The 14,399-nt window shown below is 38.4% G+C and overlaps 1 protein-coding gene across 1 annotated transcript in view; it reads left to right on the plus strand.

The window, feature by feature from the left end:
- Positions 1–4,460: 4,460 nt before the first annotated feature.
- LOC131691593 (frequenin-1) overlaps positions 4,461–14,399 on the plus strand; it is a 162,087-nt gene continuing 152,148 nt past the window's right edge. Inside the window, exon 1 of the mRNA XM_058978123.1 lies at positions 4,461–5,533. The gene's annotated coding sequence lies outside the window, so the exon portion shown is untranslated. The remainder of the gene's footprint in view (positions 5,534–14,399) is intronic.

The raw sequence follows: 14,399 nt of genomic DNA on the forward strand, positions 1-14,399 counted from the left end.
CGGCCGTGATGCCAAACGGCCGTTATGCCAAACGAATTTTATGCCAAAAGACCATTATGTCAAACGACCGCAATAGCATTCAATATCCTGTACATTTTATGCCAAACGACCATTATGCCAAATGGCTATTATGCCAAATGGTCTACAATCTTTTTTTTCTTATCCCAAACGGGCATTATGCCAAACGACGTTATGCCAAATGACTTTATGCCAAACAGGTTAGCCCCCCCCCTAAGACTTTCTCAGCATTCGCTGCGTTATCCACTGTAACTTAGGGGGTCAATCTCCCGCATCGACGTTCATGCCGTCATCGTTCTTGTTGATTTGCTGTTCTTACGAGTCACTATTCTGTATCCATCTTGTTCGGCGTTTGTTTCTTTGTTGGTTATGCTGATTTGTTGATTTGCAAGCATCACATACAGTCGTTGTTGAGTGAGTGTATGTTACTTTCTGATCTGCAATTATCGGTTTAACAACAATAAGTTGGCTATTGCAGTAGATCAATTTACCAATTTTCAAATTCAGAGCATGGTTTTCCGTGTTGTGGCAATGACAAGAGTTGCCACGTAGGGTTCTGGACTACCGCGTCTGCATTCCCGCTCACAAAGTTGAGATCGATGGTGTGGTCACCGATTCGAACACCTGTGGCTTTGATTTCAAGTCAGATTGGAGGAAACAGGTTTCGTCGGGCGCATTCTTAGCACACGAGCAATATCGTTGGAATTAACTTCCTTCAAGAATCTTCCTTAATAGAGACCACATCTCCAGCTAGCTGATTCCTCATTTATTAAAAATCACATAAAAAGATTTACAGGCAATTGGGAATGGCGTCCCTTGCAGATGCCAGACTTATTATTTCCTCAGACAATGTGCCCAGAGGAGGAAATACACCGATGGAAAATTGTGCAACCACTTTATATTCAATTTCGTAGTATATCTTTTATAAAGAAAGCAGCCTATTTTTTTCCTTTTTGACGATGTTCAATCAGCTAGGGATTACTGGGTAGGATAAGTTATGAAAATTTAGAACCATAGTACTCAAGTGAGAGCAAGTGGATGTGAAATATACATATCGGAAAACTAGTAGGGGCAGGGTCATTAGAAATAGGCACTTCTATCAGCAGAAGACAAAAGATTAGTTTACAAGATTTTGAGCCTGTTCCTAACGCCACTTCTAGTTTTCCGATCTGTATATTTCACATCGTTGCGCTCACCTGAGTACTATGGCTCTACATTTTCATAACTTTCCCTACCCAGTAATCTAGAAGAAGGAGGGAGTGTAATTTTCAGACAATCTTTCAAAGACGAAATAGAAATTCACTGCAGATTTGTCTGTAATATTATCATAGCAGTATTTGAAGATGCCGGACGGAACATTCTCTCGGGATACAGTTCGTACAGATCGATTTCCTGGGCAGATAATTGATTGGGGAATTTAACCCAACTCCACATCATACAAAAATCCGAAGAATTTTCTTTGAATATGTGTTTCTTCACCACCGTTGTATACTTTTTCCAGGTGATTGGAAACTTGTAAAAAAAACCCCTTTGACCCTTCGTATTTGACTGTCGCTTATTTAATGTGATTTCCAGTCGAAAATCTTGAACTGTAGATTCGTAAATTATTTTTGTTATTTTCTAAGAAAATCGGTAAAATCCAGTCGTACAACGAGTAACGATAGATGAGCACATGTTTGCTTTGCTATCCCGTGACTCGAATCTCAGTTTCTCATATAAATTTCAATTTCTTCCTTTGTATTTGTAGTTTTCACTTTACGTCGGACATATGACTTCTCCTGAAAAAGACTCAGTTGGTGGTAAAATTAATGTTGAACAAGATGCATCATCGAAAACTCCGACTTCCTGTTTAAAATCATACATACATTGAACACAGTCAGATCATATTTGAAGTTCTTTTTGCGGATCAAAGATCATCTACTGAGTAGCAAATATCTTAAAAGATTGCCCAGATAAGCTTAAAATTTGTGATATTTTGCCAAAAGCAAACAAATGACAATACCGACGATAAGTATTTTAATATTTTAGGGACTACCGCATCTGCATACCGGCTCACAAAGTTGAGATCGATGGCGTCGTCACCGTTTCGAGTTCTTCAGGCATGGATCTAGTAATGCACGGGGTTGGCTGTTTGAGCGACTCCTTGCCCCAGTCAGTTAAATTGTTTTTTAAATGACAATCGCACAGGACGGGGCAACATTGTAACATTGGATGACCTTTACTGGAACTGCTTTGCCTATTTATGTCTTGTAGCGACAAGGTTCGTCTGTCTGTTCGGTTATCATTGCGCTCTCTTGACTCAAAAAGAGTTTGACTCTGACGATCCCCTCATGGAGACATCTGATTCCTTTCTTTTTCGGAGTTGTCCCACTGAAGCTGGGGAGCTGGTTTCACGGAAGGGCTCCCCATCCGAATCACTCACTACAATAGCAGACGAGACGGGAAATGTCACCCACTAAAACACTGGTTAAGGACAATTGCAGCGGGCCGTAAGTGTGATTGCGATATTGAATGTACGGTTCAGATGTGCTGCCGTAGGGACTTTACTATCACATGGGAATGAACGTTTATTCGAGAGACCACGTTAACCCATTCATGCCCATGTTGTTTGTGGACAACAACGTTTTTAAGCAGTTATAACTTTTGGTTTAGGCAAGAATTTCTCTCAAAAATAAGTAAGGCAAATAAATGTGACTATTACTTTCATTCTAGCACTAACAGTTACAAGTAATAGCTCTGCAACTGAAGTTATTACAGTTAGTTTGATTGGATTCCGATGGAGCAGTGCTGCCAGGGATAGTTTGCGTTGACGACGAAAAATGAAATTTTGATCTATCTTTGTTATTTTGCAATATTACTAAAAACTCTTAAATTTAGACTATCTTCGACTATATTTTCCACGTAATTGGACTCTGGGCGAATGACCTTAGAGCCACAAATAAACAAAAAAACAACAACAGCACGTAATTGGACTATTGTAAAAATTCCAGGAAAATTGCATTAAGCATTAAAACTTGCGCAGCTTCTAGCACTGCGATGGAATCACCTATCTTTATGAAAAAAAAATCGAGTTTCTGGACCCCACCATTTTCAAGGAAAAATAGTTTTGGACCCCTGAATGCACAAGAGAAAAATTAGGCATGAAAGGGTTAATCAAATCAGAAGTACTATAGCGTTCGCTAAATCATCGGGGCGTTTTTGTGTTTGCAGAATCTTGGGCATGGATGATAGCGATTGCATGTTTGTCTTTGTGTATTATTGCGAAGGGCTCGAGCGTTTGCAAGTTACCGTGTTCGTTTGTATGTCACGAAATTACCGAGCTGTAAAATCAAAAATAAATGTGTGGAGAGCAGTTGCAGATATTTTACTGATACTTGATCAGGGCTCGATCAACGACAAACCGGTTTTTGAGCTTAATGAAAATCGAATACCTTTCAACTTCTGTGTGGAAGTAAACAAGATGTTAAAGAATCTCATGATAGAAAAATGTCTCCAATTATCCAATTATAGAGCTATTTTAACATGCACACACGACACGAAGCTCAGCATGGTTTCAAAATAATTCTAAATAGTAACATCCATTTGCCTGTGACAACCAACTATGCAGCAACGGTTCCAAGGATGAAATGAGCAACTGAATTTAATCAGTGTAAAAGGGCATAACGGAGAAAGGTTCTGTGGCTGAGCACGTGGTTATTTATATGCCTACCAGTACCACTATCAGATCGAATCTAATTCTACGGGTTGAGATTCTTTTTTTTTGTTGCCAAAGGTCGAGGATTCTTTTTAATGGAACACATTCCACCGTATGAAGAGATCAATATCGATTCTTGCTATCATACCGCGCACGGCGGACCTGGTACCTGGTGGTAGGAAAGATTCCCGTAATATTGATCCGCAAACACTGGGTGACGTCATGCAGGAGGCTTCACTCAGAAGCAAACTGTTCCCGTATAAGAGCGGGTAATCTATTGACGTAATCTGACATTATTTCTTTGCTCATCTGTTTATTGGTGCGTTTTTTTCCACTCATCGAAGTAGGCGCTGATAGTTGTCCTAAAAAAAATTCTTCTCCCCGAACCAACGGAACGCGCCATTCAAATCCATACCTTGTTTCGCTATCTCTGCCAGGCAACACTGACCACCCCACTGGTCACTCACATTGCGTAAGCGAGCCACACTCTCCAGTCACTCAGCGAATGCACGTGCAAAAGCTTCCACGTTTCACCCAGGAACGTACTAGCATATCGTGTGCAATATGAGTTCTTCGCGAGTGGCTTACGCGCAAGCTCCTATTTTTCGCATGTTCCACGTGACTCGGAGTGCGAAGCTTTCGATCGGCAGACAGGCACAGATAGTAGCAGTAGCTCAGTTTTGGCTTCGCTTTCTTTCGCGACCCGCCGCGGTTGGGCGGTTGTTGCTTGGCCCCAAGTCGGCCCTTGCGATCCGTATCCCAGTTCAGTTCGTTACAGGCTGTCGACGCGGTTATACAACTTCCGACCGAGAACGGCCAACAGCAGGTTCTATCTGTGCCCCGTCTAACTGGTGTGAGTGAAGTTTCCGTTCGCGCGCGCATTTCGGACCACCGTGAGTCAGCGCTTACTGGGATCCATAGCCGACGTTTGTGGGTGTTGTTTAGAGCTATTGTGCCAGAGCCTACCTTGATTCCGGGAAAGCTATCGGATTTCGCGATTATTTTGTTTGAATTATTAATCCGGAAGCGGGGTTAGTGTTCGCTAGGGGTGTGAGTGTGTGTCAGAGTAAGAGTAAGCGGGCGGACATAACAACAAGTACCCGGCTGTACGGTTGGTCTACCCCTACCACTCCAGACAGTGACCGCAGCATTACAGCAGCAGGAAAGTGGGTGAGAGGCGTGAGACAATCTGTCAATCAGTTTGAAGTGCAGCTCGGGGTAGTCGGAATTCGAAGTGGTGTGCCAACGGGGGACGACATTCCTGGAAAAAAAGTGTTTATCACTCTCGCTCTCGGCTGATAGTCGCATGTAGTGCAAATAATTCATCCAGTGTGTGTTGTAACAACCTGCGGGTGGAGAATATCCTTCTTTCTTGTGTGGAAATTTCGCTCTCCCGACACAGGAACTAGCAACTTTGCGAGGCGGAAGAAGTGAACCGTCGTACGCTGTAATCGATTCCATCCATTTCGAGCCGTTTCGGGCGCGTGATAACGAGGAGGCAGCTACCGGAAGTCAACCAGAGGGAAGAACTGCAGTGGAAGTAGCGCACAGTAGCGGTAAGTGGAGCCGTGAAAAAAGTGTGGTGAAAAGTCTGAAATTGTGTTATATAACTGAGCTTCGGCGGAAGTAGAAGAGAAAAGCTGAACAACAAGTGCTGGGAGAATCGAGTTCAGGTGTGCCTGACTGTCGCCCGAAGGGGACTATGCTTGGGGTAGGATTTTCCAGCGTACCGGAAGTGAACTGGATTTAAGGAGGTGTGCTGGTGGTTAAAGGACTGACATGGGAAATTAAGTGCTAATGAAGAAGAAGCGGTGTTTGAAGGTTAGTTGAAATATGTTGTGTAATTTTGTGTCGTTCTGCTGGTAGATTCCACTTTTGGCTTTTATTAACTTCCGCGTTTTGTGTCTCAACAGAAACAATTATTTTACCGCACGAAAAAGGTGTCACCATCTGCTTGCAAAACTTTCGTTACTAGCTTCAACCGTTATTTTTCCCAAGTCAACCTCTCACCTTTCGTACAACAGGTGCGGAATGAGCTAGCGAACAAAGACTTGAACAAGACGGTGCATCGTAGCAGGCGTCGGCTGCCAGTTTGTGGCTGGCTGGTTGACATGCGACACAAACCCTAACACACGGGGAAAAGGAGGAAAAATAAGTGCATGACTTACCGTCATTTCAATGAGTTTTTGGAGTCAACGAAAGCACTCACTGAAAGGGGCTTCTCTGCTCGGGATAGTCTCCGCGCAAAGTCGAGTGCAAGTGTTTCCTTTTCATTATAACTGCTAATGAGCCTCTTGAGCACAGACCGGTTCAACGGTGTTGTTTTGAAAACGGTTTCCGGTCTCGTGTGATTAGTGTATAGAGCGAAACTCTTCTAACGCTGACAGGAGATCGATTCAATCTAGAAGGCTGGGTGTTTGAGAAAAATTAGTTCTGCCGTGCGGAGGCAAGTTAACTGATAAATACGTACAATCGACGTAATATTATTTTATTTTTGAATGATTTTAGTTAAATCTGTTAAAACGTTTCACATTCCGAAACACATTAAAGTTTAGAAGTATCAAACCTCCTCAGTAATATGATTACGATCTGCTAGCAATTTTTAAATTTTTATAATAGCATTTTTCCTTCTGCTCGGTTTCCCATGATTCTATCTATTGGATGAAAACATGTGGAACAAGGGAAATTAAAAGTAATTAGTTCGCTATGAAAGCATTATTTGATTTTGTAGAGATTCGTGGCATCGAAGAAAAAAAACGTGGAGGAGCCAAGTGAGTGCACTGCTGCTAAGTGCTAAATGATGAACTCGTTTCCTTTTTGCTTACCAGTGGGTTGTGTTCATGTTCTTCTGTAGCTTTCAAATTGCAAAAAAATCAAAAAAAAATCACAGTTCAGCGTTGCCATCATCCTGTTAAACCGATTGACGAACTAAAGAAAACGAGTGCTAAATGTTGATGGTTTAGTTTTTTTTCTTTCGAACAGTTTATAAACTAAAGTAACCACTCTGTGTGTAAATTTACGAGGTTTTTTAACACTCGTTTATATTTTTGTGTTGAATAAAACTGTTATTAATTTATTTGGATTTATTCATGAATGCGACAGGGCATTACTCAGGGAAGTAACTTGGCCCTCTTGAAGTTTTGCTCGTCACAAGCTGATACAGGACTTTTCGACAATTGTCATATTGGTTTCAAAGGGCAAGGTAAGAGCTAGGGTTTGAAATAATTGAAAGTATCAAACGAAGAATTAAACAATTTAAGAAAACTTCCAGAATCCGGAAATCAAACTTCGGTGCCAATGGATACGGATCTCAGTTCCCAAGAACCCAAAAACTTTTGATGAATGCAAGTCTTTTTAGAAATTATCATTCACGAGTCAAAACAATATTCTAGCCAATCAAAGATAAATTAAGAAAACAATGATCCAAACATAAAGGCTAAACTATAAAACATTTTCTATAAGAACAAGAATTGATAAAAACATTCATGCAAGAAACTTCTATAAACCAACTTGTCAGGATCTGAGAATAGATTATCAATCCATGAAACCAAAATTGGCGAAAATCTTGTCAATAAAAATAGTGAATAGAGCATAAAAATATAAAATATAAAACAGAAATTAGAAAGTAGAAAAAAGAAAACAGAAAATAGAAAACGAAAAATAGAAAAAAGAAAATAGCAAATAGAACATAGAAAATAGCAAAATGAAAATAAAAAATAGAAAATAAAAACATATAAAATTGAGAGTTAAAAATTCGAGACTGACAATTAAATATTAAAAAATAAAAACTAAAAATAGAAACTGGACACTAGAAACTAGGCTAGAAACTGAAAACTAAACACGGAAAACTAAAAACTGAAAGCTTAAATCTAAAAACTAGGAACTAGCAGCTAGAAATTTAAAAACTAAAAAATAAAAATTGGAAGTCGAAAACTGCAAATTAAAAACATTACACTAAATGCTTGGAATTGAATACTAAAAACTGAAAACTAAAAATGAAATACTAAAAACTAAAAGGCAAAAACTAAAATTAAATACTCAAAACTGAAAACTATAAACAGAAAACAAAAAATCAAAAACTTAAACCTAAAAACCAAAAATTAAAAACTAAAATTAAAGCCTTTGGCAGAATTTTTCCGGCTTTTTAAAAGCTTGAGGTACGAGCTGAAACTAGAGAATACCAAATTCACAAAAGGAAAGATTAAATAGACAATGAAAAGTAGAATATAGAATATGGAAAACAGAAACTAAGAACTAAATAACAATAAAAGAAATGGGATATAAAAAATAAAAACAGGGAATAAAAAAATAGAAAATGAAAAATAAAAAAATAAGAAACAAAAAATAAAAACTAAAAAGGACAAAATAAAAAATTTAAAAAAAATGAGGAATAAAAAAAGGAAAATGAAAAAGAAAACAATTTAAATAAAAAATAAAATATTAAAAATGAAAAATTAGAATTTAAATTTATTTTAAAATTTAAAATGCGCAATTTAAAATATTAAATCCAAATTTAAAGTTTAAAATATAAAATTCATGATTCAAAATTTTAAATTAAATTCAAAATTATAAATCAAAAATTAAATTGAGCTTTTAAATTAAAAATTAAGAATTAAAAATTGCAAAATTGAAAATTTTAAAGAGGGACGGGCATAGCGTCGTTGATATATCGATTGCCTTGTACGCAGCTCACCTGGGTTCGATTCCCAACTCCGCACGTAGGTTTAGAGATTTTTTCAAAGAGATTTCTCTAACCCGAAAAGAGGCGAATGACCCTAAGATTAAAACCTTCGTAACCAAAATAAATAGAAATAAAAAATTAAGAATAAAAAATAAAAAATTAAAATCAAATTTAAAAAATAAAAAAAAAAACGAAAAAAAAATAAAAACTAAAGAATCAAAAAAATAATTAAAAACTTAAATTAAAAAATCAAACGTTAAAAATAAAATATCAAAAATGGAAAATAAAAAAATGAAAATTAAGAATCAAAAATTAAAAATTGGGAAACAAAAATTAAAATTAAGCAATAAAAAAAACAAATAAACAATAACAAATAGTAACAAAAATAAAAACTTTAAAAAAATCATAAATAAATAATTAAGAATGAACGAAAATTTAAAAAAAAATGAAAAGTAAAAACAAAAAATATAAAATATAATGTAAAATATGGAAAAGAGAAAATGGAAAATGAAAAGCAGAAAATAGAAAATAGAGAATAGAAAGGGCAAAATATAAAATAGTAAAAAAAAATAGAAAAGAGAAAATGGTAAACGAAAAATGAAAAATGGGAAATAAAAAATAGTGAATAGAAAATGCAAAATAGAAAATAGTTAATAAAAAATGGAAAATAGAAAATGGGAAATAGAAAATAGGGAATAGAAAATAGAGAAATGAAAATAGAAAATTGAAAATAGAAAAAGGAAAATAGTAAATAGAAAATAAAAAACAGAAAATAGACGATAGAAAATGCAAAATAGAAATCAGAAAATGGAAAATAGAAAATACAAACGTGAGAACACACGAAATGTACAATTAAATGGGAATAACACGAAAAGGTGGTATTATACATTGCAAAAATATAGCACTGCAGTCTACGGTGAATATGAGTACAAAATTAATAAGATTCCATCCAGTGCTGACATCACCTTCATCGTGACTAAACCAATCTGGTACTTCGAATTATCTCATGCTCGCCTTCCGCGAATCTTCCTCGATTTTGCAGAGCCTGCGAGCGTGAGTTCTGCCCCGAAGTCGACAATTTCTTCTAGGTTCTCTACTGAACAGAGCTTTGGCTGATCTCTCATCTAGCATTCGCTCTACATGCCCAACCCACTAAAGTTTGCCGTACTAAATAAGGCTTCCGCGTCAGCAAATATAGTACCCTTAGTACAATTCTTGGTTCATGCCACTGGGTCATCCTCACCGAGTTTTTGAGCGCAGAATTCTGCTCTTAAAGATACCGCCACTCTATATTCTGTGTCCTTGCGCGACCACCCCTCCAGGCCGTACAAAGCAACCGAGAGGATCGGCTATTTGTTTAGATCAAATTTTGTACACATCCGCTGGTTGCGGGACTTTAGCTAATTACACATCATACTCGGCTAACATCCTCTTCAAACGTCACCAGTATTCCAAGATATTGGATTGATTGGAACCTCGGTACCCTGAACGCTGTTGGGACTTGCAACAGCCGCCCTACTTGCTCGGGATTGTCGACGAGTTATAGTCGACAATCCCGAGCAAGTAGGGCGGCTGTTGCAAGTTCCAACAGCATTCAGGGTACCGAGGTTCCAATCAAATTCCGTTAATCATTACCGTGTCCTTTACCGATTGTGAAGACAGCACGTTTTTCAATGTTCTTATTTTTCAAACCCTTGCTTTACCTCGAGTATTATGACTCCAAATAAATCGTTCATATTGTCTACTCCCTTGCTAATTGAATGTCGTTGGAACATATAGCAAAGACAATTTAAAAGTTTATACAATTCAGTTCCAGCATATACGAAATGTACTGATATTGTTCAATCGTACAATCACAAAAGAAACCTTTATAGTGAAATCTTGCCATACTGCTAAAATTAAAATCTCCGTATTCGTTGAAGATAACGCAGCCGAGGTTCGACTGGACGATCTGTCTCCAGAAACACCCGATGTCGGGCATTAGGTACTAAATTTATGTCTCAATAGAAGTTCTGTTCGTCAAGGAGGAATGGATGAATTTACCTTAGGTATTCTCAACGGTGCTCCTCCTTTCAGCACCTTATGTCCTGGATCTGCTTATTTTCAGAGAATGTTGTGTTCTTATAACGGTCAGTCCACCTCGCGTAAATACTGTGAACAATCTGAACTTGACGGAAAACTCTACGTATTTACCAGAACGAAATCAACTGCAGAAACTCTTGAACAAATTGTTGTTCATCGGAGAGCGAGCGTCATCACTAACATTTAAAATAAGAGAGATAGAGTATGGATATGATCAGATGAATTACTGCAAAGTTCCTATGCTACAACTTGGGAGAGCACACCTAATTCCTATCTCGCCCCGTTGAAAAGTGAGTATTGGCACCCCCTATGCGGTGAAATGGGAAACTATCTTTTTAACGAAACCTTGATTCATATTACATACTAAAATTCTTTAAAACGCCCCATTCAGACAAATTCAACGCAACTAATGTTTCACCGCTAAAGCAAAGGATCTCAACACGCAGCAGCAAGCGATGAACGGGAATTTTGAAAACTAACTTTAATTTTTTACATATTGTAAAAATCAAAAAAGAACCATGGCTCAGTTATGCTAACGCATAGACTGCCCATGATCCCAAATCGGTCCCATAAAGATAGGAAACCCCATAGAAAATTGGACGAATATGCGATCATGGGTAGTTGAGCCGAGTCAAATAAATAAAAGAAGAAAAAGGAGATGATAGCTAAGAGTAGCTTTGAGCGACGATTTCCGAAAAAATTTTGTCACGAAATTCTAACCTGCCCTTGGAAACAGTGTAGCGCTTCCGAAACCCGTCAATTCAGGAGTTCATGAATCCAAAGGATTTGGAAATTTGGAAAGAATGCAAGAATTCAGTGATATAACACCTCAAGAAAAACAAATCCGAAACCCATTGTTCTTAAATCGAGAAGAATTCAAGAGTGCAATAATGGCAAATCACAGAAATACCGAGTCTCAGAAATCACTGAGTCAAACGGTTTATCAACGACGTAATGTTTTACATTCAAGCACTAAATCACACTTACAAACCAAAGGACATCATAGTGATATTCGTTTATATAAGAAACTAATGTATTGCTACAGTCATTAATTCATATCTCCCGAACAAGAGTTCCGATTCGAATCAAATTACATGTCAGTCCGTCTTTTGAATCTGAGTATGCAGAATTCGGTTTTATTATATTGAAAACTTAACAAGGCACTTCTAACGTATAACGACTGGGTGTTGAAAAAAGGTAACGTAGGGTAAGAGATTGCATAGTTTTCCCCTAGCGAGGATGCGAATTATTTATAACATTTTTCTTAAAAAAAAACTGGACCATGTGTAACACCATATACTGAAAAGAATTACCCGGGGCCCGGTACAAAAATTTTGCGCTCAGAAACGGATAAAATAGATTCGTGTTTTATTTTCAAATCGGTCCGATGTCATTAAAGTACAGCCTCAAGAGCAAAGCGACACTATTGCTTCTTTCAAGGACGTTAGATTTAAGAGCAATGTTAATCCGCTTCTTCTACCTTCTTGAATTTATGGTTAAGTATGAACCACGGTAAGGATGCTGCTCAAATTGACAGCAAAACCTAATTACGACACGCGAAGATGTCATAAACATTTTCACTAGAACTTAAGAATAAAGCTATTTACTATACTTTCATGCTCCCTTTTCCAGTCAGTGTCGTAAAATAGTTTAATCCAGAAAAAAATATTAAATACACCAGGGATTACCCACCACAAATCATCACCATCTACTTTCTGGGAATTTTTTTTGCGGCGCCAAAAGGTACAGAGCTTCATTTCATCCAGCCAAAGTGTCGCCATCTACACGCGCACAAATTAGATTACTGGCCGTCCTCTCTCCCTCTTGCTGAATAACGACGACGCTCGACGGCGGGTTTCCAGCAAAAACATAATTAGCTCCTATTTTCTTCCTACCGACCCTGATGCTTGCAGTCAGTCGGTGGTTGCAGTTTTGGGTCGGATCACAGCAGGCAGTGCAACACACACACAGAGGGGAAACCCAGCGATAGTTTCCCTCTTTTCTTCGAAGCTTGAAGTTTAATAGATGATTGTTATATGTTAGTGTTCAATTTGAAGCCGGAAAGTCAACGTAAAGGTCACACTTTCCTACAGGGCACAAGCTGACCGGTTATAGTTTGGCGAAGCACACCACCTCCAGGGCCTACTTAGGGTTACTGTGTATCGTTCGTTCGCTCGTTCGGAGATGATTGATTGCAGCACTGCAGGCCGAAAAGATGGGCGACTCAACTTTGGATGACCGGGTCAGGCCAGGAAGGTAATTTCCGGCTGCCATCCGAGATTTGACAGTAAATTAGCAGTTCCCACCGTAGGAGTCCCGAGTCGTCACAGTGGGAAGGATAAATGGGAAAAGTTGATTAATTTTCCCTGCTGAGTTCCGTATGATGGAGTGGCTTAACGTTGTAGAAGCCTTTCTCTTCTCCTGATAAAAGCGACAGATAAATTTTACCACAATTCACGACTCCGTCAAATACAGTTTTGAAACTTTCCCGATTTTGTCACGAAAAAAGTTACCTAATTAGCAAAGGCAACTGGATTAGAATAATTATCCTACAGTCGAACTTGTACGTAGTCAACTATCGTACGAGCGAATAAATCGTAGTTTTGTTTCACAACATATCCCCAGAAAACTATTTACCCATTACAAAGAAGATTATAAACTATCACCATTACGGTTACAACAAGGAAACGAACGTGCCCCAGGAGAAAGAAGGTCCGTTCCATTTATTCGGATAAATGAAAATACATGGTTGGAGACAACATGTGGCTAAATCCCGAATGAGTTATTATGTAGGAACGTACGTACGTACATATACTCTGCTTCTATGCACTCTCGCCTGCATTGATGTAGCACATACATAGTTTCAGGGGTTAGCCCACATACAACGGTCGAGGCTTCCGCAAATGAATGCAAATGGTTGCTTTGTTGAGAGCTTTATTTTTCCATTTTGAAAAGCTGAACTTCAAAGTCTTGTCTTCTGTTCTCTCGGGGTATAATTTGGGGTTTGACAATTAACTGGATTTTCTATTTTTATCCTAATGAATGATATGAAAAGTGTGGTGCCATAGTAATACCAAGAAAGAGTACATGGCAGTGTGTATATAAATCACGGAAAGCTTTCCGAAGCTGAATTGTCTGAGAAAGGAATTGCTTGGGAATTTTCACTTTTTATGTATGTGTTAATTATAATCTAAACCAACAGAAACATTATTTCAACTCGCTCAAACATAACAATGCGTATGTTCTCCGCATACTCGAATCGCGGTCGTTTGCTAATTTGTACCTATTATTTATCAAACTAGCAAGAAAGCCAGTTCATCTATTAAATGATGAATCGATGAATTTTAAAATAAAACATTCGTTGAATTCTTCACTATTTCTACCCCTTTCAAATACTTACAATCGATGCGCTAGACAGTGACAAACAACTACACGACGCCACATTTCAATTACAACCCGCTCGATATCAATCCATTCCCAACAGGGATTTACTTCCACTGAGCAAGCAACCTCGCCACTTACCGCTCATTAATTATTCGTCGAACGGGCCTACCCGCAAACAGGATACAGGATCGGATTCCGACAATCGAACGGCGTTCGATACCACCCGTAGAAAACCGTTGCGGTACCGGACATTAGCGACCTGTCAACGGTGGTTTCGGTAAGTGATTGCGAGAGGCCTCCGCTCCGGATTCTCATACTCGCTGTTCGCAGCTACTACACAGGAAACATACCACGTCAGTCAGCTAGATTGTCTTAGCAAGCCATGCATGTATGAAGTACCCTCAATTTACGTCAAAACCGTTGCTAAAGGGGAATTCATATGGTTTGTTCGCCGCCTACTGCTGCTCACAATCGGAATAATTTGCTTCGGCAGTGGCGGTGAAAGCTGTTACGCTTTTGTGTAATCAGAACACACACACA

This window comes from Topomyia yanbarensis, chromosome 1 (assembly GCF_030247195.1).
Source record: "Topomyia yanbarensis strain Yona2022 chromosome 1, ASM3024719v1, whole genome shotgun sequence".
NCBI lineage: Eukaryota > Metazoa > Arthropoda > Insecta > Diptera > Culicidae > Topomyia > Topomyia yanbarensis.